We start from the raw sequence: 25,561 nt of genomic DNA, 5'->3' as shown, positions 1-25,561 counted from the left end.
ACTCTCTGTATACTTATATTTCAGAAATAATATATAATGATACCACGTTTCATTGATAAATCTATCGCTACTTAGAATGTTTCTTCCCAGCCCATGACCAATAGAACATGGAATTTACCAAGACATAACCAGACTTTTTCATACCCTCAAACTATTAAAATATTAACTGACTTTACAAACCCACGAATTGATGCCCTCTAATGAGTGCCTAACTTACAAAACCCCACTTATCACTATCCTGAGGATGGCATATATCAAATTTGGGATGGATATTTATGGCTCACACCCACTACTGGACAGTTCAGTCCAACGGCAATTTTATGGGGGAGGCAAGAAATCATACATATGACACTTGGGCAAATAGCACATGGCATTTAGGATGGCTATCATTAGAACAGGTTCTCAAACCATTATGCTCCAGGCAGCCGATTGGCTTGCTACTACTGGTTGGATAAGGCAACCTGGAATCAGATGGCTGGCTCCAAATGAAATCCACTGGTTATGTGGAACTAACCACATATCCTCTAGGTCATCGTCGCACCTTAGGTTTTGCCTGGATTCACGGGTGCGTTATCCAACCATCACTTCCCCCAGGTGATCTTCCCAATTTAAAAATAAGATGGACACAGTCTAGAAAACAGATGATCACTTGGTGTCCATTTTTGCTCCATCTGTAGGATTAGAAAGTGTAATTTGGCGTACAGAAGCCCTTAATAAATGCACCGTGAAGGTCCTCAATGATTCACAGAACAGCATCTCCTTACTTAATACTTAAGTCGCACAGATAAGCAAGGCTGTTCTACAAAATACAATGGCTTTAGATGTCCTAACAACAGCACAAGGTGGTACATGTGACATTATTAACACAGGATGCTGTGTATACATCCCAGATGATCACAAAAATGTCACAAAGCTATTAAAAGATATGAATACCCAAATCGAGGCTCTACAAAATCTTTCCCTCCTTTTCAGTGATTGGTTACGTTACTGGTTTGGAGGGGCATTATGGTCAACTATTAAGGGTCTCTTTGTTGCACTTCTCATTCTTATAGCCGTATTCATCCTAACATGTTGCCTTTTTCAGTGTCTCTCTGCTGAGACTCCATCACTACGATGACTTCACATCAACAGACGATCCTTTCCACAGAGATACTTCTTTACTGTCCACATTGGATTCAGCTGCCTCTGCCTTTCGTAACTCCCCTATACATTCCCAGACTGACCAATATTGACCCATAGGTAGGGACATCTCTCTGCCCCTCTTCAGCAGGAAGAAGTTACAGAAGATAAGACCTTCCTCCCTCAGCAGCCTTAAAGATTTAGGGGTCAAAATTGTTGGGGGGGCAGAGGTGATGTGGAGAACAAAGGCCAAAGGAAATGGAGATAAAATTAAATTTCCTTATAACCTACAGCCCATTGACAAATATTTGAGGCAGGCAGGGTAAAACATTTCTCCTGAAACTCCCTACAGTCTTAATGCTAATGCCTGCTTAGAGGCAAAAAAAAAAAAAAACAAAAACAAAAAAAACAAAAACAAAAAAAAACACACAAAAAACAAAAAACAAAAAACCTTAGCTTGAGGATAGTCAGGTCTTTAGGATCTGTAAGTCTTCTTTAACATATGAAAGCCCTTTCGGAAACTTCCCCTGGTCTTTATTTCCCCAACTCTCAAGTATACAGTCTGTCAGCCCTCACACTTAAAATGCAGCTCTTTCTGCCCATGGGTCCTGTCTCATGCTTTAATAAAAGCACCTTTTTGCACCGAAGGGGCTCCTGGCTGTCTTAGTCGGTGGAGCACACAACTCTTGATCTCAGGGTTGTAAGTTCGAGCCCCAAACTGGGTGTAGAGGTTACTTAAAAATAAAATCTTTAGGGGCGCCTGGGTGGCTCAGTAGGTTGAGCATCTTACTTCATCCAGCTCAGGTCATGGTCTCACGGTTTGTGGGTTCAAGCCCTGCATCGGGCTCTGTGCTGACAGCTCAGAGCCTGGGAGCCTGCTTTGGATTCTGTGTCTCCCTCTCTCTCTGCCCCTTCCCCACTTGTGCTCTGTATCTTTCAAAAATAAACATTCAAAAAAATAAAAGAAATAAAATATCTTAAAAAATAAAAAATAAAATAAAAACACCTTTTTGCATCAAAGACATCTCAAGAAAGAAACTTGGCCTTGGCTCTGAACCCCAACACTTCAAACCGCATGATTATCTCACTTAACTCTTGAAACAATCCTTAAGCTAAGTTCTGAGGGGGTGGAAACCAAAGCACGGAGAGGTTTTAAAAAATGTTTACAGTGATGGAGCTGGACTTCCAACCTACTTCACCTCACCTTACAGCCCATGCCATAAAATGCCTTTTTCTAGAATACCTTACCTTTCCCATCATGACTTACAAAACGTGTGCTCTTACCAAGCTCTGCCCAGGAATCCTCAGTCTGATTTCCCAGTCTGGACTCTGGACCTTCTCAGAGGTTCCTCCTGTATCAGAAGTACCCTATGTCCCCTTCCCTCTCTGCCAAGCAAACTGTTTTCCCCACCCCCTCTCTTCAAAGATTTCCTCATGGATACCTTCTCTGTGAGGTCCTCTCTTTGTGGGTGAATCTGAGATTGAGATTCTCTTGCTCTTGTGTTCACTGTAAAGCTTAGGTATTTTCCTATCATTGGATGGCCAAGCTTGTGGGAACCTTTGTGTCCACCTGGATGTCAGCTCCTTGAGAGTGTCCCAGTCTCAAAGCAGGGAGGACTTTCGTCCGCTTTCAATATGTCCTAACCAGTCTCTACTCTGAGATACTAGTTAACACATAACATCTGTAGAATATGATGATATTGCCAACAAATGTGTATTTACCTGCCTTCTCTATAAATGTAAGTGGCCAAAACCTCTATAAGGATTTTAATCAAGAGGTAACTTTTCTCAAAATTGGATTGCTTTATATTCTGAACTTATACCTAGCTAGGGATTTGGTCATTTCATCCTTGTGTTTTATCTACCTTTACACTGTTCAGTTGCTCCTGAGTTAAAAGGGAAAGGCTAGCAATTTCCTGCTCCTTGCCTGGTCTGTTGCTAGAAACGTGTGAGATTTACTTGGCTCCGGTTTCCCTGAATATCTATACCTTTCCAAGGAGGCATCCAAACGCTGCATTAAGGCAGCATTAATCTCTGCAGGGTTTCTTCCCGCTCAGGAGTTACCTCTTCCTGAATCCTCTTCGTTTATTGGAGGGAAATTCCTAATTGCCCTTAATGTATCACTCCTCTGACCCTGTTTCCATTGCTGATACATTTTATTGGCTTCATGAAGACAAGACCAAAGCACTAAACTAAAATAAATTAAAATGAAACCTACTTCAATGCTTTAAGTTCCTGAATGTTCTCCCTTACCCACTATGGCTTTTAAGGTATTTAAAGAATCTCTCATCGTGTGGCTTTTTCTAAAGCCATTCTTCCATCACTGTCTACTCCAGATTTTTCTCAGTTCACTTTTGTACCCTGTTAGTATTGTTTCAGTCCTCCTACCCCTTTTTAAAACCTCTTCTTTTTAAGCATGCTGGTTTTATAAATCAAGAGCCTTCTGTTTTTCCCATGGTCATTTTTGGTTATTCTCATGTGGTCCTTCCTCATTTAGTAGTTTTTCTGAGCAGTTAATTCATTTCCTGGACACAGAGGGTTTTAAAGAAGCCTTACTTTGCCTTATTATCCACTTTGCCCCTCAATCAACCCTTTGTAATAGTATCTGGTTCTTCTAATCCTATTTAACATCCTCATCTACTTTATAATCAACTCTCCATTCTCTTCAATGACCAGCTTCTGTGGTTCATCCTTCTATTTGCCTTTCTCCCGTGATATTACATCCGGGCTGATCAAAATCGAGCTTCCTTTAGCTTTCTGCCAAATGATTTTTAAGAGTGAGTCAAAAATAATTTTATTTTGGGCTCATGGTAACTCTTTTTCACTTGTGCCAATAATCATGTATGCTAAACACATTGATTTAAAAATAAGCACATGCTTATTGTCATAAAGCAACCGTATTTTTTCCCATGACCTCCTACTAGTTATAAAACATTTCATCTCCTTAGGTAATTATGATAGTCACAGAAATAACTTTTAAATACTGCTATGTGTCTTCTCTAAAAAACTATCTCATTTTCATGAAAACTACCTTCTTGGTCTTAAACCATCTACACTTGCTAATACCTGTGGTATAGGTGTTTCTTAGGTTTCTGATGGAAAGATTTTGCTGACTGATCCAAGCTTAGACTTTTGCCCTTTTTTTGGGGTGACGGACAGGTTTTTCTAAATTAATTATGAAGTCATTCTCATCTGGAATTCATAATATTCCTGTAACAGTCTCAAAGAGCTTCATGAATAAAGATAGCTACTGTAGAGTTTGACACTCAGAGGTATAAAGGGGTTAAATTATGAGCCTCAGCAACCAAACAATAAGGCCCTGACGGAACCAAAGAGAGCCAGCCTGCCTAAATCATTTCTTCTGACTCCTCTCAAGCTCCCACCCGGTGTCCCACCTCCCGTCCCTTCTCCTTTGTTCCTGGCTGTTTCCTCTGATTGTAATTCATTCTGTATTCCTTCCTGCTCCTCTGTCTTGGCTAATTGTTCTTTTCCCACACTACTTGGTTTTAATTTCCTCTAGTTATCACCTTATCACCAATGTCTACGCTTCCTCTCTCTTTCTGACCTATCTCCAGCTCACTGCTGACCTGCAGGGTCCCTAGCACAACTGCTTAATTTCCACTGTACGCGGGTTTGCCGATCTCTGAAATGGGAGTGGTAACTCTCCCTTTCTTCCCAAAGCCGCTGGATCAAAATTCAGTCTTTCTGGGACAGTCTTACCAATAACAAACTATGGGCGTGCTGCATTCTGTGATTATTTTAATGAACGTTCCAATCGGTTTCACTAGCAAAGCTGGAAGCTGAGAGGATATGTCATCCTTTTGGCTCTGTTTGCCCCTATTTTTAACTTTGCGAGGGAATCCAGCCACACGAGTTCTAATTTTCTCTGTGTGGCACATTCACTGACAGAGCAATTTTCTCTGTGCTGTAAAAATCTGAGTGACATCCTGAGTAAACCTATTATCTCTTTTCTGAGGAAAAAAAAAATGTTCTTCTTACCCTTCCCCACAGGGTGGTGTCCTAGGAACTCCGTCAAAACACGTAGGCTCACTCACCAAGTTTCTTCACCAAGGGTTAAAATGGAAATCTTAATTTTTAAAAGCTGGTGTCATTATTGCATTAGAGAAGGAGGGGTATCCAATATTTAACGTAGGTTCATTGATCCCAGGGTGTCGGCGGGGGGGTGGGGGGGGCGGGGGGGGGTAGCACTCAAGCTCGCTATTGTTTTGTTTGGTTTTATTTTGCTCCAGCAGACTTGATCCTTCTTTTTCCTTTTAGGGTTTGGGGGATGGGGAAATGAACTGTCCCTTGACTGAGGAGGTGGAGTGGAGGCCTTTGTTTTAAGACCGCAGTTCTGATTACACCTGACAGGGCTGAAACTTGATTCCCACAGAGACTACTCACACCTTATCTTCTTCATTCGTGATGATTACCGCAGGAATGCGGCACAAGGTGTCACTTTGATTCAGTCTGTATACTGCCGAGTGTGATAATAAAAAGAAAAGTTCATTTTTTTGGTCCCAAGATTAGCTCCAGGGAGAGTTCTCTCCCTTCCATCAGTTTTTTTTTTTTTTTTTTTTAACTGGTCATCGAGGCTAAATCTTAATGTTCCTGGCTGAGAGTCTCATAGTTTGAGAATAATCACGTTTAATAAAAAGTCTGCCTAAGAAAAGGACTCCCATAACCTGAGCCATGGCAGTGATTTTGTGGTATTTGGATTCATGTCCGTAAAAATATTTGGACACCAGATGGTGGATTGTTAGGAGCATTCATCCCAAACCAGAAGTTTTAAAAAATTCACACACACACACACACACACACACACACACACACAGCACAGTGGGAGGGAAAAATCATCATTAGTTTTTTTTCCAGTCATGCTGCATGAGTAATGGTAAAAGCAAGAGCTAAAACAATAAGATTACCGTGTTGAACTCTTAATGCGTTGTCAGGAATACAGACTTCAAGTAGTGCTGAAAATATGTTCTTCCTCTGAATAACGCATACTTTAAGTGCAACTCACTTTGACAGCTTACCAATTGTACATATTTTCTAAAAAACAAAATCATCCTGCTGGTAGAGGAAGCTATTGGCGGTGACCTATCTCCTATACAGGACCAGATTGAGAGGAAGCCAAATTAAACACTAAACCAACAGCCAAGGGCCCCGCTCATTAATCCAAAATGACATTTTCTCTGCAGGTTGATTTTGTTTTTAATAGTCTCAACTATCTACACTAATGGGTGGGGACGCATAGGATAAATAAACCAAAACAGGATAACAGAAAATGGAATTGATATTTAACTGTGGAATGTATGTTTGTGGGAGGGCTGTTATTTATGTCACATGGTGGTCACGCTCCATGGAGCTTTGGCTGTCCCTTTGTTGTGTTAGAGCAAACGTGAACTGTGAACTGTTCTCTGAAGGAAAAATCTGGCCCTGGCCCATGGGTCCACCTTAGTTTGTGTCTTTACAGAGATAGGTCTATGCAGATACCCGGCCTGGTTCTTCACCTGTGGATGCCAAGCTCCTAGGCATGCACCTGCATCTAATCAGAAACAGAGTTTCGACACACGTTAGGTCCCCTGCCACACAATTTATCCTTGACTTCTCTGCTGCCTGATTGAAGAAGAGAACATCTCTGGAAGGATATATTCTGTCATTTCTTTCAGCTATTTTAAACTTAATCCCTGGATCAAGGCAGATAATTAAAGAACTTCGTGTTTGAACTGTATCATTTTGTTCCCTCAGAGAACTGCGTTCTTGAGGACTTCACTTTGCTGTGAGGCCCTAACTTAAGTCCCCTTGGGTGATCCTGTGAGAAACAACTATTGGGAACTGAGTTGCTTTACATATTATTCATGACATCAGTATCCTTTCCGAAGATGCACCAGAGAAACTTCTTTCAGGTCTCCAGTATCCTGAGCCCCTGGTAGGTATCTTACAAAACAGGGTAAGTTTGGGGTGCCTGGGTGGCTCAGTCGGTTAAGCGGCCAACTTTGGCTCAGGTCATGATCTCACACTCCGTGAGTTCGAGCCCCGCGTCGGGCTCTGTGCTGACAGCTCAGAGCCTGGGGCCTGTTTCAGATTCTGTGCCTCCTTCTCTCTCTGACCCTCCCCTGTTCATGCTCTGTCTGTCTCTGTCTCAAAAATCAATCAACATTAAGAAAAATGTTTTTAAATAAAAAAAAATAAAAAATAAAAAAAAACAGGGTGAGTTTTATGATTGATATGGTTTCTTTGTTGCTCAGAGCCAAATCTGTGGTCCCTCTGTAGTAACTGCTTGAATCCCTATAATTGGAATTGCTCTGCAGTGGCATTATTTCTTGTTTCACTTTACTGTCTTTTTCTCTTCTTCTTTTGTTTCAATTTATTGCATGATTTTTTAAAAGTTTATTTATTATTTTGAGAGAGAGAGAGAGAGAGAGAGCATAAGTGAGTGGCAAAGGGGCAGAAAGAGAGGGAGATCGAGAATCTAAAGCAGGTTCCACACTGCAGGGCTCACACTCATGAACCATGAGATCATGACCTGAGCCTAAATCAAGAGTTGAATGTTTAAATGACTGAGCCACCCAGGCACCTCTTATTGCATGATTTTTATAAGTCACATAAGGTACATTTTGAAATAAGTCAGGGTAGTTAAATGGATACATTTATCATTCTTATGGCATTTTCTGAGCAAACATCAACAAGAAAATAGCCCCTGGAGATACCCCCAAAAGTATGAGTGATAATGGGGGAAAGTTTTTAAATATTTTTATTACCCCAGGTAATTGAGAATTTGAGATACAGCAGCCATTTTTAATTAATTTGACTGAAACACAGAGGAAATTGAAGCACATGTTGGTTTCAGACTGGAGGAAGAAGAAGCAAAAACTCTCTGCAGGGTAGGACACCACTACTGAGCAAACCAGGACTCACAGGAAAGGAGGAAGGTAACATCTGACCCTTTACTAGGTGGGAAATGGTCCTGAAAGGGCCCATCTGGGCCAAGGGCTGAAACCAAGGACAACCTCATCTGGAGGGAAGGGTTACTCTGCTGAAAGAGTGAAGCAGGCAGGGAAATCCTTCTCCAAACCCAATTCAATGCTTCATATTTCTTTTAAAATCTCATTTGTTTGTTTGTCTATTATTATGCTTAAATTTGAGCAAATCATAACCCAAGCCCTATTATCCATCCTTGATAATGACATTTATTTATGAAGGTAAAGTCCATCAACTACATGCAACAATGCGCCTGTCACTGAGGATAAATGAACAAGTCAGAAGTCCTGTTCTTAACGAGCTCACCCCTTTTTAGCCCTTTTTGTTTGTTCATTTATTCAAACACCTATTTATTATTTCATATTTATTTGTTTTATCCAGTATCTCATTTAGTTATTGAGTATCTGAAGGGAGGGAGGGCTATAAGAATAATTGTGGGAGGGCACCTAAGCTATAATGCGTTGGGGAACAAAGGAAGTCCACCTGAGGAGGTGGTCCTTAGATTGAGACCTGAAAGCAAGGAGCTGGGCCAGGGGCCAGGGATGGGAAGGGTGAATGCTGAGTGGATGGAACAGTGTCGGCAAAGTCCTGAGGTGGGAATGAGATGCCCGAGTTGGCTGGAGAACAGTGAGGGAGGGCCAGTGTGCATGGGATGAAGTGACAAGGTACCTGTGAGGTCGTGCTGTAGGAGAGCATTATTTCTTGTCTCAGATGCCCTCGTGGCCAACATCTTTCAGCTCCTTTAAGTCTTTGCTCAGCCACTCTTTCAATTTGTCCTAACATGACCATCTCATCTAAGTTGTAATAGCCTCCTCCCTCCGATTAGTTTCCTTTGCATATATCACCTTCTAACGGTATAATACAGTATTTATTTATTACGTTTCTTGTTTGTCTCCCCCCTACCCTTTTCCATTAGCTTCAGGAAGGCACAGATTTTTATCTGTTCTGTTGACTGGCACAACCCCCAAATCTAGAACAGAGCCTGACATGTGGCAGGCATTCAATCAATAGTTGTTGAATGGAATTAAGTTGAAAGGCAATGAGCATTTTAAGCAAGGATGCAACCTGATCTTATTTATATTTTTGGAAGATAACTCCGGAAGCTGAGTGGGAAAAAAATACGTTTTAAGTCCAAAAGACACTTCTCTACATCGTTCTCCATCAACTCCAGCATCTAAAACCAAGCCTTGGCCAGGAAGATGTTAAGCTTCTTTCTTTTTTAAATCACCCAGGTAGATAAAGAAATAACATGGGTATTATGGAGGCTTCACGCACACGGGGAGGAGCCACAGAAAAAAGCCAACCACCCTATCAAGTCAGGTCAGGTCAGAAGCACCCACTGCATGCATGCCTACCAACAAAGCCCCAAATAACTGGGATCAATGAAACAACAGGTTATGTTTGCGCTGATTCTCTTTGCTGTGGCTTGCTACCGCTTCGAGGAAGAAGCTATTTGCTTTTCATGTCAGAGTTAAAAAAATTTTTTTTCAGATTTCACTCAAAAGCAAAACAATTTGTACTGGTTAACTCTTTTTAAAGAAGTATACTGAAAGAAATTGCCTCAGGATAGGGTGCTCATACTCCATTAAGAGGAGATTTATTGGTTACACAGACTTGGAAAGCCTAATCTAGGCTGATTCGTGCACTCAACAAATATTTATCAAACATTCTATATATGCATGTCCTTTCTGGGGAGTTAAAGAGATGATTCTTATACGGGTTCCTTATAAAGCTTACCTTCTAGTTGAGGAAATGACACACATGCACAAGAAGTTAAATTAGAAGAGACCAATGCAAACTGTGCCCTGAGGCAGCTTGTAAGTATTAAACAGGTGGTAAGACCAGGTGCTGTACAATCACTCCCAAGTGCTAGCCTGTGTAGTTTTCACTCCCTTAGACAGTCACATAATAAAAAAATATATAAGTGAATATAAATGAGTTTTTCTGAAGCTAAGGGTACAACATTGAAAGAACTGACCATTATTCTGAGACTGTGCCTTTTGGTCTTTTTGAGTGGTAAAATATCTTTTCTTTCATAAGATCATTGTGATGGTGGTCTTTTTAAAAAAGTCTTTATTTTGGCAGAATAAAAAAATTGACAACCCTATACTGGACTTTATTATGTTGAAGTCGTACACTGATTCATAAATGCCCCAAACTAGAAACTGCTGCTATTAGAGCAAACAGGATGGACAGGAGGGGCTCATTGACCAAATGGAATAAACTGGGTAGGCTTTTGATGATCAGAGTGGATACAGATGGACATTATATATTAAGTCTCAGCACATTTTTGGTGAGGTGAATTTAACCATGCTTTGTGTGGAGGTTATATGAACAAAGCCACAAGATAACAATGCAGATGAACAGCTTGGAGCCGTCCTCTGTAGGGAGTGCATATAGGTGATTACTGGGAAATTAGTTTTTAGAGTAAAATTGGGGCAGATTATGGAGAGCCTTGAATGTCCAAATAAGGAGATAGACTTTAGAGAAATGGCAGCATTTTAATGGGTAGTTTTAAAGCAGAAAAGTAGCATGAAGGAGTATTGTTTTTTTTATTTATTTTTTTTAATGTAATTTATTGTCAAGTTAGCCAACATATATTGTATATAGTATGCTCTTGGTTTCGGGGGGTAGATTCCCGTGATTCATCGCTTACATACAATACCCAGTGCTCATTCCAACAAGTGCCCTCCTTGAAGGAGTATTATTTTTAAAAGATTAACAAAGTCATCAAAGCACAAACGAAGAGAACAAGAAAAAAAAGGAACAGAGGGGAACTACAAAACAGCCCAATAGCAATAAATACATACCTACCAATAGTTATTTTAAATGTAAATGGACGGAATTCTCCAATCTAAGGACATAGAGTGGTTGAATGGATTAAAAAAGAAAAAAAAAGAAAAGAAAAGCAAGACCCATCTATATGTTGTCTCATCTATATGCTGGCTCACTTCAGATGTAAGGACACACATAGACTAAAAGTGAAGGGATGGAAAAAGATAATCCATGCAAATGGAAACCAAAAGAAAGCTGGGGTAGTTGTGCTCATATCAGACACAATAGACTTGAAAACAAAGAGTGTAATAAGTGACAAAAATAGGCGTTATATAATGATAAGGGGGTCAACCCAACAAGAGGATATAACATTTGTAAATATTTATGCAGTCAACAAAGGAACACCTAAATATATAAAGTAAATATTAACGGACCTAAGAAGAGAAACAGACAGCAATACAATAATGGTAGAAGATTTTAGTACCCAACTTACATCAACGGATAGATCATCTGGATAGAAAATCAATAAGGAAACATCAGCTTTAAGCAACATATTAGACCAGATGGGCTTAACAGATATATAGAGAATATTCTATTCAAAAATAACAGAACACACATTCTTCTCAAGTACGCATGGAACATTTCCAAAATAGATCACATCTTGGGTCACAAAGCAAGTCTTAGTAAAATTAATAGGATTGAAATCACATTAAGAATCTTTTCTGATCACAGTGGTATTAAACTAGAAATTAATTACATGAAGAAAACTGGAAAATTCACAAATATGTGAATCAAGTAACATGTTACTGTAGTACCAATGGATCAAAGAATAGAGTAAAAGTGAAGTTAACAAATACACTGAGACAAATGAACATGGAAATGTAACATACCAAAATGTATGGGATGCAGCAAAAGGTGTTCTAAGAGAGCTTAAAATTCCAATGACGCTTTTCAAAAAAATAGAACAAATAATTATAACATTTGTATGGAACTACAAAGACATCAAAACAGCCAAAGAAATCTTGAGAAAAAAGAACAAAGCTGGAGACATCATTGTTCCCTCATTTCAAACTATATCGCAAAGCTGTAGTAATTAAAACACTATGGTGTTGGCATAAAAACAGACACAGACCAATAGAACAAAACAGAGAACCCAGAAAATAAATCCACGTGTATACGGTTAATTAACTTATGACAAAGGAGCCAAGAATTGACAATGAGGAAAGGACAGTAAGATATGGGATCAACTGTGAGGAAAATTTAAGTTTGATTACTGGCTCCTGGGCACTTGATTGGTTTATTTAACTGGCATGTGAGCAAAGGAAAGTGATAATTGAAGTATGTGTTCTAAAGGAACACAAACATAATGGTCACTTGTACACTGATGTTTACAGCAGCATTAGTCATAATAACTAAATCATGGAAGCAACCCAAAAGTCCACCGCTGGATGAACAGATAAGCCAAGTGTAGTATACACATACAATGGAATATTATTCGGCCTTAAAAAGGAAGGAAATTCTGACCTATGCTACAATATGGATGAACCTTGAGGACACGATGGTAACTGAAATAAGCCAGACACAAAAGGAGAAATACTGTATGACTCTACCCGTATGAAGTACTGTGTAAGTGGGTATTTATAAATCTAAAATACAAACCATCTTAGAGTATTTGACTACTCTGAGAAGTCAAAATCATAGAGATAGAAAATAAAATGGCAGTTTCCAAGGGCTCTGGGGAGGGGAAAATGGAGAGTTGGTGTTTAGTGGGTATAGAGTTTCAGTTTTGCAAGATAAAACTAGTTCTGGGAATGGATGCTGGTGATGGTTGCACAACAATATGGGTATATTCGATGCCCTGAACCGTACACTTAAAAATGCTCAAGACAGCAAATGTTACATTATGCATATTTTACCACAATTTTTTTTAAAGAAGGAAAAGATAAAAATGATGACCACAAATAGCTCATCGGGTTTATTGGTACAGTGTTTCTGTTAACGAGGTCTGCAAAGTGCTTTGCAGCCATTTATTAGCTTTGGGATGTTTTGTCAAATCAAAGTACATTCTTTAGATAAGGAGTTTGGTTTGCTTTGATATTTAATGACCTTCCCTTTACCTAGGGCACAGCATTTCCAGATGTGCAACACCACCAACACCGAGCCCAGCACATGGTAAGTGCTCCGTAAACATTTTCAAATATATAACTACCGGCGAAGGCTAACATCTATTCTGAGCATTTATTTAGAAGCAGGTATATCTTGAAGCTGAGGAAGCTTAAGCTTCAAAATCTCAATTTAAGAAGCCCTTCCCAGACCCTGGGAGGGGCCTTAGCAACACGTTCATATAGTCCTATATTCATATAAAACTTGCAAAAGTGAGATTTATATTCTTTTTATGAAAGAGGGCCCCCAAAGTTATATCATCTTCAGGTCCCACAAAACCTGGATGGGCTGCTGTACTTACTGCCTTGGTAACGACTTGCTAACTCCTTTCTGTGGTTGCCTGGTAACCCTCCTGACAGCCGTGTGTTCTCTCCATTTCTCAGATGAGGAAACTGGGTAACTTGACCACAGTTACTCCACAAGGCAGTGATCCACAAGGATTTGTCCCCTGGCATGTGGGGCTAGCATGACAATTCCACCGAGGAGGGGAGGCCAAGCCTGACTCCAGTCAATGTTAAATTAGGTGTGTACTTGATAAATACTATAATTTCACTTGATGTAACTATAATAATGACAATGATGACTGGTCTTTTAAAATAACCTATGATTTGGGGAAAACATGTATCCTACAGGCCTCTCCAGCCCCCGTCTCCATTTAATATTCTTGTTTAGTAGATGGAAGGAAATTTAGGGAAGAGGGGGGAGGAAAAGAGCAAGCCTGAAGAGGGGAACAGAAGGGACAGAGATGCAATCCGGCATCAACAAAAATTCTCCACATGCTCTCCAGCATTTCTCCTTTTCTTATGAGGGATGTGCAAAGGCACTTTGTCTCCTAGGATGTTGCATTTCGGTTTTATCTAGCATTTGTATCTGCCCTGGCCCCCTAGGACTTCTACTCTGGAGGTGCTATTTCTAGTCTGAAAGCTCCATAAGTCAGAGGGCAGAAAGGAATCCTTCCTGTAAACATCCTCTGGGCCACTCCCGGAAAAGGTAACCAGCAACCACTGCTTCCTGTCTTTATTCTGATTCTTGGAGCAAATAGTACAATTTTTTACTTCTCTAAGATTTCTCGAGACCCATGAGAGAACAGAACTGAAAAGTCACAGGATTAAAAAATTTCCTCCTCTTGGGATGCCTGGGTGGCTCAGTCAGTTAAACATCCGACTCTTGATTTCAGCTCAGGTCATGATCTTATAGTTTGTGAGTTCAAACCCCATGTACGATTCTGTGCTGATCGGTGCAGAGCCTGCTTGGGATTCCCTGTCTCCCTCTCTCTCTGCCCCTCCCCTGCTCACCATCTCTCTCTCTCTCTCTCTCTCTCTCTTTCAAAATAAATAAATAAATAAATAAACATCAAGAAACCTAAAAAATAAAAATAAATAACAATAAAAATATTCTCCTGTTGAGGATACCACTGTCTTCAGATTGAGAGTCTCTGGCTTAGAAACCTCCTTCACACTCCTGGCTTCCATCAAGACATTGGGCCTAGCACTGTGCCTGGCACTTGGGAAGTGTGCCAACTGACTCCCACCCCTCAGAGAGGTGCTGTCAATCAACCCAAAGGCAGCATTCACCCACCCACCCAGATTTCTGTCCCTCGCCAGTAATCAAACCTAAATTCTTCTCCATGGTTCACCCCGTATCTTACTGCCAAGGACAAGGGCAATGTGTCAATGCAGCCATGATCATGAAGTCAAGAGATCTGGGTCCTAGTCCAGCAGTGCAATGAGTGTTAGCCACTCAAGTGATACCGGGGCAAATCCTTTCATCTTGCTGGGCCTCAGCGTCCTCACCTGTCCCATGAGTGATTTGGACTCGGGTTTCTTTTCTAGGGTGATTGACTCAGCCCATGTCTTGGGAAATCCCCCCCTCCAGGGCAAACTGGGACAGGACAGCTGGTCACCCTGCGTTTAGCAAGTACTCAAATCTGACACCAGGTTTTTAACATGTGCTTGATTAAATGGAATAAAGCTGTTTGCCTCTACCCCACCCCTCAGGAAATATTAAAAGGGAATTCAGCAGCTGAGTCAGGCTGGGACAAAATTCCAAATGTGTAATTTTTAACAGGCCTTTTGGGAAAAGGTTGATTTCAGATTCTGTTAAGAAGTCATCCCTTACAAATGTTCTGGTAAGGGAGGTTTGTATGTTAACGATTAGACAAGAGCTGTTAAAATCTCAGCCGAACAGCTTAAACTATTTCCTACTTTTAATAAATAGCTTGGCTTCTCATGGAACCACCGTAGAACAGTAGGATTCCTTTCCCCCTAAAGTGTGCACTTCTAGGTCATGGGGAAAAAGCAAAATAAAACCCAGCAACAACAAACAAGCAAAATTAAACTAAGGTCGGCTCCTTGTCTGATCTGCAGCTAAAAGGAAAGCTCAGTCTGGAATATGTTTCAACTTCCCCTCTCTTATGTAGGAATGTGCTGACGTGCCTGCTTGAAACCCCAAATGAGCCCCCTTTACTGGGGAGGATGATTCAGCCAGATTCCAGCTACCATCAGCAAATAGGCAGGGCCGGTGGGAGCGAAGTCAATGAAGATTCTAGGATTGTTAACTTCTAGGGGCCAAATGGAGTCCTGGTTGATTTGGGCAAAAGAGGCATTTCAGCTCAATCTGTCAGTTGCCTATTTTTAGATTATTTGAGGATTTGACCCTGGGTCGTGGGCAGTTACAGAGCATTATTGATTTGACTGGTCTTGACAAAGGACCTAAAAGTCAATCTTGGTCCTACATGTACAGCCTCTTCCTCACGAGTACATAGAAATGAAAAGAGGGGTGTCTGGCTGGCTCAGTCAGTAGAGGGTGCATCTTGGGGTTGTAAGTTTGAGCCCCACATTGAGTGTAGAGATTACCTAAAAAATAAAATCTTAAAAAAAAAAAAAGAAATGAAAAGGCAATTCCCTATATCAATTATTATTCCCTATAGACAATGGTTTAGTGACCCCTTTCTATGGTCTGTCATGATAGAATCTAAGCCTACAGATCAAGTTATATTTTACAAAACTTTTCTACACATACATCATTCAAACTTCATTGAGATAATGTATGTAAAGTAAGATATTATTATCCCCATTTTATAAACACAGAAATGGAAGCCCAGAGAAATTAGGAGTCACAAACCTGGTAAGCGGCAGAGCTGGGCTCAATCTTAGGTCTTCCTAATGGAAATCAGAACTGTCATTAAAATGCAAACCAAAGTGCATTTTGCTTATTAAAGTATTCCTTCTAGCATTTTTGCTACTCTTTCTCATACTATTGATACCATCTAAAGGTAATGATTAACAGGAGTTTAGAGAGAGTGTTAAAAAGGAAGAAATTCAGAAACAGTGTTGCATACCACTTACTTTTAAAGGAGCCACAGGAAGAAGAGAAGCCAGCCAAGGGGTCAGAGAAGGGGTGGAGGACTTAACCAGCTCAAGGCTGTCTCCTAAGCCAGGGAGGAGAGAGGAGACTTCATCTGTAAGGATTGATGATTAACAATGACCACCCGGGGTCTGGTGTTCAGGGAACAAGAGCAAGGACTTTGGATGGGGGGAAGAGATCCAGGGCACAGGTGAGAGCTGGCCTTGGAGAGGAACGTGGGCAGTTGCAGATGGAGGCTTGCAAGAACAGAATAAAAAGATACAGAGGCAGACATTTGATAGCCTTAATGATACCTCTGTAGAAACTCTCTTACTATGTTTTTATTTTCTCAACAAGCGAGTAGTTTTGAGGAGAGAGGAGAATCAGTGAAATCCTCTCTTTAGAAGGGGAGAGTAAGTCATCTGAGGAAACCGGTTAGGATCTCCAGGCAGCACTAAGGGTTTGAGGTCACTTAAGATTCGATGTCGTTGTTGGGTCATAAAGATTGAACCACCAATTCCCAGGCCTCCCTTTGTCCCCACCCCTCAAGTGTGCTCTGCTTCAAAACATATGGCATCTATTATTTTATTCAATCTACAAACATTGGTGTCACAATTAACCTAGTTCCTGGTGCATAGATGCAGTGAGGGCATGTTCTCTCCAGGGTCAGGCTTGGAGGTAGGGAGGGAGGCGTGAGAAGGGGTTGGAAAGGTTGATTCCTTTGGGGCTTTGGCATCCATCCCCCATGTACAGAGGCAAACGGATGCTTCTTGCAGGCAGCAAGCTCCCTCGGGATTGAGGGGAGAGGCAACTGGAGAACATGGCTTTAATTTGAGAACTGAGTGAACTTTGACACATTGAACCCCAGAATCAGACATTACTATTTAGGCATACTCACCCAGGCCCAAGCTTCAGTGGACCTCCATAGCATGGAGGAGAAAGGGCTGAAAACAAGTGACCTAATGTGGGCATATCACTGCCAGGAGGAGAAAGGCAAGGAAGGTGTTCCCATCTGATGCAGGTCCCAGTTTCTCCTTCCAAAGTCACCAGTCAGGTACATCATTTTATCTGGAGGGGGTTGGTGGGGGAGGGCAAGTGGGAGAGAAGGAGGCCAGGAATGGGACATAATTTATGTGTCATGGAAGGAAGTAGCAGGTATGGGGATGGAAGTTTCCCTCCGAATAGTCATGAATTGAAAGAAAGGTCTTGGGGACCATGAAAGGCTACCCAGTCCCCTTACCCCTGCTTCAGCCCTGAAGCAAGCACCAGATAGGTAAAAGGGAGTGGGAACTTTGAGGATATAAACAGGAAATTGATTACCATGTTGACCTATGTAATCTGAGCTAACCTAACATGGAAGTGAGATAGTGAAAAGGAGGTAGGACCAATCAATTGGGACCCAAGTGAGGTCAAAGAATGGTTGGCTTTGAAGTTTCAGGGAGAATGTTCTGGAGAGGTCACATAGCCTTCCACATATTTGAAAATCACCATTCTGGTCCTCTTGAGTCTTTTTGCTGCAATGAAACATACCCAGTTTCTTCACTGGTCCTCGTATGAGAATATTTCAAGTATATTTTTTAAAAGCCTGGTTGCTTTCTACTGAGCATGCTCAATCTTGTTCCTGTGAAAAGATGGCACAGGGAGACCATAACAAAGACTCTGTCCTACAGAAGTAGGCAGGAATCCCTTCTTCCCCTGGTCAGAGACACCCTCCCTCAACAGGTACTGGAAGCCATGGATCTCGTTCCCCTTTCAGTGGTTCCCTCCCCCTGATAACTCACCCTGAGCCCTCTGGCTACCACAACCCCTGGGTCTTTTTTGTGCAAGTACTGCCGCCAGATGAGGGCTCTGCCATGGCATACCTGAGTAGTTGGGTTTTTTGGACCTCATGTGTGTATTTACCCATATTAAATAGCAAAGTTCGGAGGAATGATTTCTTTGCGGGTCATTTCAACTTTTACTAAAATTCTTAATGACATTTTTATCAATCTCTTCATCATTTACTATTAGTCTCAGAGTTTTTGGTAGTGAGGGAAGTGTGTACTTGGTTTATGCCTATTTTTTTTTTTTTGAGAGAGAGACAGAGTGTGTGTGTGTGTGTGTGTGTGTGTGTGTGCGCGCGCGCACAAGTGGAGATGGTGGTGGGGGGGAGAGAGAGAGAGAGAGGGAGAAACTTAAGCAGCCTCCATGCTCAGCACAGAGCCCAACACGTGGCTCGTCCCCCATGATCCTGGGATCATGACCTGAGCCAAATTCGAGAGTTGGACTCTTAGCCAACTGAGCCACCCAGGCACCCCATTGATTTATATCTATTGATTTAGCAATCACATACGTTTATTGAGAACTTTCCAAAAGGGTGGTACTAGAATACAGCAGTAGCAGACAAACCAGACATGGCCCTGCTTTCACAGAATGTGCAGGGCGGGATCAGAAGGAGCTTGTGGTTTGTGTTTTTGCTTAGGCAAGATTTTAACTTACCGAGAGACCTGAACTTATTTGTTGGAGTTTCTTCTTTTTTTCCTCTCGTTGTAACAGAGGACTTAACTCTTAGCCCTTTGAAAGCCAGGCTCCGTACTTGACTTTGGTACTCATCTCCTCTTACCTACTCTCTCTCTTTTCTGGGGGATTCCCTTCAGCTCATGCACCTGCTCACCTTCAAAACTCCTTTCCTTAGGGGCGCCTGGGTGGCGCAGTCGGTTAAGCGTCCGACTTCAGCCAGGTCATGATCTCGCGGTCCGTGAGTTTGAGCCCCGCGTCGGGCTCTGGGCTGACCGCTCAGAGCCTGGAGCCTGCTTCAGATTCTGTGTCTCCCTCTCTCTCTGCCCCTCCCCTGTTCATGCTCTGTCTCTCTCTGTCCCAAAAATAAATAAACGTTGGAAAAAAAAAACTCCTTTCCTTGATCCACATTACCCTCTCCAGCCACTGCACTATTCCTCGTACTCCCTCACAACAAAACTTCTTAAAAGAAAAAGAAAAGAAAAGAGAAAAGAAAAGAAAAGAAAACCTTCCACATGTGGTGTATTTGAGGCTGGAAAAATCATGGATGTGTTTGGAACAGCTGTGAGTGCTGTGGCAGAGAGCTGATAAACGAGGAAGAGCACTTTCCAGAGGGGGAGGCCCGGAGATCAAAGCCCTCTGCAAATATTCTGATAGAAGGCAGCTGTGTCATAGCAAAGCAGGCACTGATTTTTCCTCCAAGAATTTTGCAGAGTCCTGGTCCTACCATTCTTTAGCTGATGTGACCCCGGTCAAGTTACTCAACTTCTTTGAGCCTCTGTGGTCCTCATCTATCAAGTGGAGGCAGAGACATCTCCCCCATAAGTTTTTTTGTGATAATGAAATAGAATTCCTGAAAGTGTGAAACAAATATTTGTAAGTATTATTGTACAGAAATATTTCTTCACTCCATTTAAAGGAAGGGGTCCACCCCAGTCCGAGTCTGGGCTCCTCCAAAATGAAAGTGTGAGCCAAAGGCTCGCACACACAGCCCCCATGTTGTACATTTGGGAATGTGATCCTGAGGAGCAGGACTGGGAAGAGGAGGAGTAAACAGGGAAGGAGGGAGGGAAGGGCTGTTCAAGGATGTGTTACTAAATTGGTCAGGGCTATAGGAACTGCAGGTGACTGGTGCTCAATCCCAGATGAGCTTCTGAGGAGTCTTATGACAAGCGTTTCAGAACTGTCCCCTCAGAGGACTTAAAGGGGAGAATTTATCCAAGGATTTCTCCAATGATCAAGGGTGGCCTGGTGGGCATTGACTGGGCGGTACATACCCGAGTTGCAAGTGGAAGGCCATGTCTCATACCTTTGCAATTTACTCAGAATGGGTGCCTGGAGCAGTGGCTGGAGTAAGAGGTGGGGTCAGGAGAACTTAAAATGCTGCACAAGATATAGCCCATCCAACACAAATGGAAACGAAGAAGATGGTGACATGACTTGGCTTTCGCATTTATAGCAGGGATCATAAGCCACTTCCTTGGAGAAAAAGAGAGTAGTCATTAGTTATCTATCCTGTGTTTTTCCAGACACTGTGTGTTTCTGTGCAATCAAGAAATACAATCTCCAAATGCCCTGCCTGGCTTTGTGTACCCAACTATAAGTAGAGAAAGTAGGACCTAACTGAAAGAGATTCAGACGGAGGCCTTGAGTAGGCTGCTTAATTTCTCCCGTGAAGCAAGGGCAGGCTTATGGGGTAAATTGCTACTACTGCTGGTACTATCTTTCCTCCCTATATTATAGAGGTTTGGGGGGAGAGTGGCAGGGTGAAGGGAAATTCATGTGAACATATTTTGTAAACTAGTTAAAATTATTCCCATTTGGGTATCATTAAACATTGATCACTAAAGTCTGTTTTTCTAAGATATTCTTTTTTTAAAGTTTATTTATCTGTTTTTAGAAAGATAGATGGGGAGGGGGTAGGAAGGGGGGGGGAGAGAGAGAGAGAGAGAGAGAGAGAGAGAGAGAGAGAGAGAGAGAGAAAGAGAGAATCCCAAGCAGGCTCTGAGTTGTTAGCATGCAGCCCAATGTGGGGCTCAACCTCAGGAACCGTGAGACCACAACCTGAGCCAAAATCAAGAGTCAGACCCTTAACCAACTGAGCCACCCGTGTGCACCCTAAGATATTCTATCATAATCAGAATAATTCAAGTTCAATCAACTCAAAACAATAGACCTAACTACCTACTTTGTGCCAGGCCCTATGTAATCCACTAAGGATTCAAAGATGCATAAAGAGGAATGACATAAACGGTTATGCTCATTCTTGAGTACTATTATTACAGGAATGAAAAGTAGCAGCATCAGGGGGCGCCTGGGTGGCTCAGTCCTTTGAGTGTCCGACTTTGGCTCAGGTCATGATCTCACGGTTTGCGGGTTTGAGCCCCGCCTCGGGCTCTGTGCTGACAGCTCCTGCTTCAGATTCTGTCTCTCTCTCTCCGTCTCTGTCTCTGCACCACCCGCCCCCATCCCCTGCTGCTTACTCTCTCTCTCTCTCTCTCTCTCAGAAATAAATAAACATTGAAAAAAAAAAAAGTAGCAGCATTGAAGCTTTGCTAGATGGAGCTGTTCAGAAACAAACATCTTACAGGTGTTGAAAATGTGGATATGTTTTCCAGCAGTCAAAACCATTGAAATAATTAGACTTCTTGTAACTTTCTCTAATTTCCCAAATGTAGCATTTGTTTAATAGGGAGTAAAGTATAGCGTTGCTCTTGTCTAGGGTGTTTATCTAAAATTACCCTCCTAAATTCAGGAGTACTTTTCGAAATTATTTCCTTTTTCTTTTTCTTTTCTTTTCTTTTTTTTCTTTCTTTTTTTTTTTTTTTTTTTGAGAGAGAGGGACAGAGAGAGAGAGAGAGAGAAAACGCAAACATGTGCGCATGTGTCCATGTGAGTGGGGGAGGGACAGAGGAAGAGGGAGAGAGAACCTTAAGAGAGTCTCCAAGCCCAGGGCAGAGCCTGACCCAGGGGTTCTATCTCACAATGGTGAGGTCATGACCTGAACCAAAATCAAGAGTCAGGTGTTCAACCGACTGAGCCACCCAGGCACCCCTCAACATGATTTTTTTTTTAAATTTATTTTTGAGACAGAGAGAGAACATTAGCTGGAGAGGGGCAGAGAGAGGGAGACACAATCTGAATCAGGCTCCAGGCTCTGAGCTGTCAGCACAAAGTCTGATGCAGGGCTTGAACCCACAAACCATGAGATCATGACCTGGGCTGAAGTCAGACGCCCAACTGACGGAGCCACCCAGGCGCCCCCAAAATAATTTTTAAACAATTAAATACACATGTACAGGATTCTATGGCAGCAAAAATCAATGAATAGGATGAATAATCAGGAGATCCTTGGTCATTTATTATGCACTCAAATGCAACTAACTCCTGGAAAGAAATCTATTTTGCACTGATTCAGCATGTACTCTAGCACATACAATTGAAACAAATTGTACTCTACACACATACAATCAAAACAAATGTTTCAGAAAACAATAGTTAAATGAAACAATGTTTGCCTTTGCTATGTGCAACTGGTTCTGATAATTTCTATTTTCTTCTTTTTAATTTTTAATTCCATTATAGGAGTATACTAGAATATATGTTCAATGTAATAAATTCAAACAGGGCAGAGGTAGGTATAGTAAAAGCTAAAATACTTTCCATCTTTCCAAATCAAATTTGCCAACTCACCAGAGTACTAGGAATTAACAGTTTGATGTATATCCTTTGACAGTATTTTCTACACATTTACATATGTATGCACACACACATACAACTGTTTTTGATATTGTTTTTTGTAAATGTGAAAATACATATTCTATTGTCCTGAAATTTGATTTTTTTCTTCTGTCTCTCTCTCTGAAGGTATTTTTATGTCAATCCATTATTATCCACCTCATTTTTAAGAAAAGTTTGTAGCTTTCTATTGCGTGAGTGTATATGATTTATTCAAAGTATTACTCTACTATAGGACAGTGAGATCATGTCTAATTTTTTTGTGTGTCTAATTTCTTTTTTTTACTATTTTTGTTTGTTTATTATTTTTTTAATTTTTTTTAAGGTTTTATTTATTTTTGAGACAGAGAGAGTCAGAGCATGAACAGGGGAGGGGCAGAGAGAGAGGGAGACACAGAATCGGAAGCAGGCTCCAGGCTCTGAGCCATCAGCCCAGAGTCCGACTCGGGGCTCGAACTCACGGACCGTGAGATCGTGACCTGAGCTGAAGTCGGACGCTTAACCGACTGAGCCACCCAGGCGCCCGCCCCTGTTTGTTTATTTTTGAGAGACAGACCACGAGTGGGGGAGGGACAGAGAGAGAGGGAGTCACAGAATCAGAGCTCCAGGCTCTGAGTTGTCAACATAGAGCCCGACGAGGGGCTCGAACTCACGGACCGTGAGATCATGACCTGAGCCCAAGTCGGATGCTTAGCCACCCAGGCGCCCCTCATCTCTAATTTTTAATGGTTTCAAAGAGTGCTACAAGGAATGTCTTTATGCATATGTGAACATTTTTGAGAAAGGATCTTGGAAATAAATAGATGGGAACATTTTGATAGATGTTACCACGGTGACCAGGTCAGGGTGTACACTGGATGGATGATAATCAGTTTGTCGGATTTTCGGGTTATTTATTTCTTGGTTTTAAGTCTGGCTTTTTGAGGCCTTTCCCGTCAGGAAAATTATAAACGCTCTCCCATATTTCCAGTTCGTACTTTTATAATTTTGTTTTGTATTTTAACACACAGCTTTTAAAATCTATCCATTTTTATTGAATTTCTGAGAAGCAGAGATAAAACTTTATCTTTTCCAAATGGACAGCCAATTTTTCCAACAACATTTGTTAATATTCTATCGTTACCCTCTGTTTTGAAATGTTACCTTTATCTTATCTTATATTCTAAAGATGTGGTCTCCGGCCTGTGCCATTTGAGGCATTATCTATTTCAGCAACCCCACGTTATTTAATTATGGAATCTTTATAGTTTGTTTGATAATTGGGAGGGCAATATTGCCCCTGTCATTTTTGTTTTTGCCATTTTCTCGGCTATCCTTGTGTATTTACTTTTTGGACAATCTTTATAACCACTTGATGTTCCTTGATAAAATCCTTTCATGGTTTCGGTCAAGATTGCTTATATTTTCTGTAATGAAATGTTATCCGAAGCCATTCATTTACAATAAGGCGTGGAGGAAGAGGAAAAGATCAGATGTTTGAGGAGAGTGAAGTATGAAACAATTGTTATGGATAATAGAGAGCTAGCTTATTAGATTGTCCTGCAGATGAGGAGGCAGCCAAGAATTTATAACAGCATCTATTTCCAGTTTGGGTGATGCTTTCCATCAGTGCTTAGCCCTAAGTAGAAGGCCAAAGAATGGTTTCGTTGGGCTCATTCTGGGAATGGGTGTGGCTAAGATAAGCATAACAGAGGGAGGGAGGGAGAAAAGAAATTAAGATATTTTTATTTCTTGGGGTGCCTGGGCGGCTCAGCGTCCGACTTCAGCTCAGGTCATGATCTCAAGAACCCCTCACAGGGCTCCCGGCTGTCAGCCCAGGGCCCACTTGGGATCCTCTGCTTCCCTCTCCCTCTGCCCCTCCCCTGCTTGCACCCTCTCTCAAAAATAAACATTAAAAAAAAAAAAAGAAATATGTATGTTTTCTATTCACCAAATAAATGAAGAGGCATTTAACTTTCCTGTTGTGTTGTTTCAAATATCTTTTTTTTTTTTATTTTCAATACAGTTAACATGCAGTTTAATATTAGTTTCAGGTGTACATATAGTGATTCAGCACTTCCATACATCACCCGGTGCTCATCATGACAAGTGCACTCCTTAATTCCCATCACCTATTTGACCCATCCCCCACCACCTCCCCTCTGGGAACCATCAGTTTGTTCTCTGTCGTTAAGGATCCGTTTCTTGGTTCGTCTCTCTCTCTCTTTTTCTTTACTGGTTTGTTTCTTTAAACATGTTACTAAAATAAAAATGTTAACCTGTTGGCAGGAAGGTTAAGTGACACTGCTCTCTGTATTGTATAAATAATTTATCTTATACGTATTACCATGTTATATTTGAGATACTTTCCTTGTGTTGACAGGAGAACACTTTTGGTGTAAACCCCTATTTCTTGAGCGTGTATATATTTCCCTAACATTTTCTTCGGTACTAAGCATTCTCAAATGTGCTCCCAAGGGGATCTAGAAATGTTGGTGCATATCCATTTGACTGTTTAGGGATTTGTTAGAGTGTGGGAAAATTCTGAGGCATTTTCAGGTTACGACATCTGAATACTTCTTTGCAGGTCCAAAGAACAGTTTATTTTTAAAATTATAAAGATACTATAGTCTTGGTCCTCACTGAGAGGAGAAATTGCTGCTATTTGGAAGAAATCCCATTCAAAATAAAATCCCGAGTTATAAAATCGAAGAGCCAAGATCTAGATGAAATGTAAAAGTCTACTAATGTTTCAAATTGTTTGTGGTTTATTATGTTTTCCTTTACTTGGACAAGCAAAGTTAAAAAACTATTCAAGAAGGCAGTCATAAGGGACTCGATGATGGATATCATAAAATCAATCATTTTACATTTTATCTCCCTTGCAAACCCAGGTGATTCTCTGTTCCACCTTGGGGAAATAACTCAGAGTCTCTCCCCTGGGGCTCTCCAGACTTGCGGC

At 41.3% G+C, this 25,561-nt stretch overlaps 1 protein-coding gene and 1 long non-coding RNA gene across 5 annotated transcripts in view; one reads left to right on the top strand and one right to left on the bottom strand.

Annotated features, from left to right (window-relative positions):
- ABCD3 (ATP binding cassette subfamily D member 3) overlaps positions 1-16,280 on the bottom strand; it is a 167,289-nt gene extending 151,009 nt beyond the window's left edge. For 3 of the 4 annotated variants that reach the window (XM_045036227.1, XM_045036226.1, XM_045036230.1), the window contains exon 1: positions 16,165-16,280. The gene's annotated coding sequence lies outside the window, so the exon portion shown is untranslated. The remainder of the gene's footprint in view (positions 1-16,164) is intronic. The other variant, XM_045036228.1, reaches the window with a different exon arrangement.
- LOC123379703 lies at positions 6,479-13,622 on the top strand. The gene is made up of 3 exons (XR_006584561.1): positions 6,479-7,051; positions 13,000-13,050; positions 13,425-13,622. It is a non-coding gene; the product is annotated as an uncharacterized LOC123379703 (long non-coding RNA).
- Positions 16,281-25,561: the final 9,281 nt, after the last annotated feature.

Source organism: Felis catus, chromosome C1 (genome assembly GCF_018350175.1).
Source record: "Felis catus isolate Fca126 chromosome C1, F.catus_Fca126_mat1.0, whole genome shotgun sequence".
Taxonomy (NCBI): domain Eukaryota; kingdom Metazoa; phylum Chordata; class Mammalia; order Carnivora; family Felidae; genus Felis; species Felis catus.
Note: the sequence above shows the minus strand (reverse complement) of the source record. Positions and strands in the feature narration are given on the sequence as shown.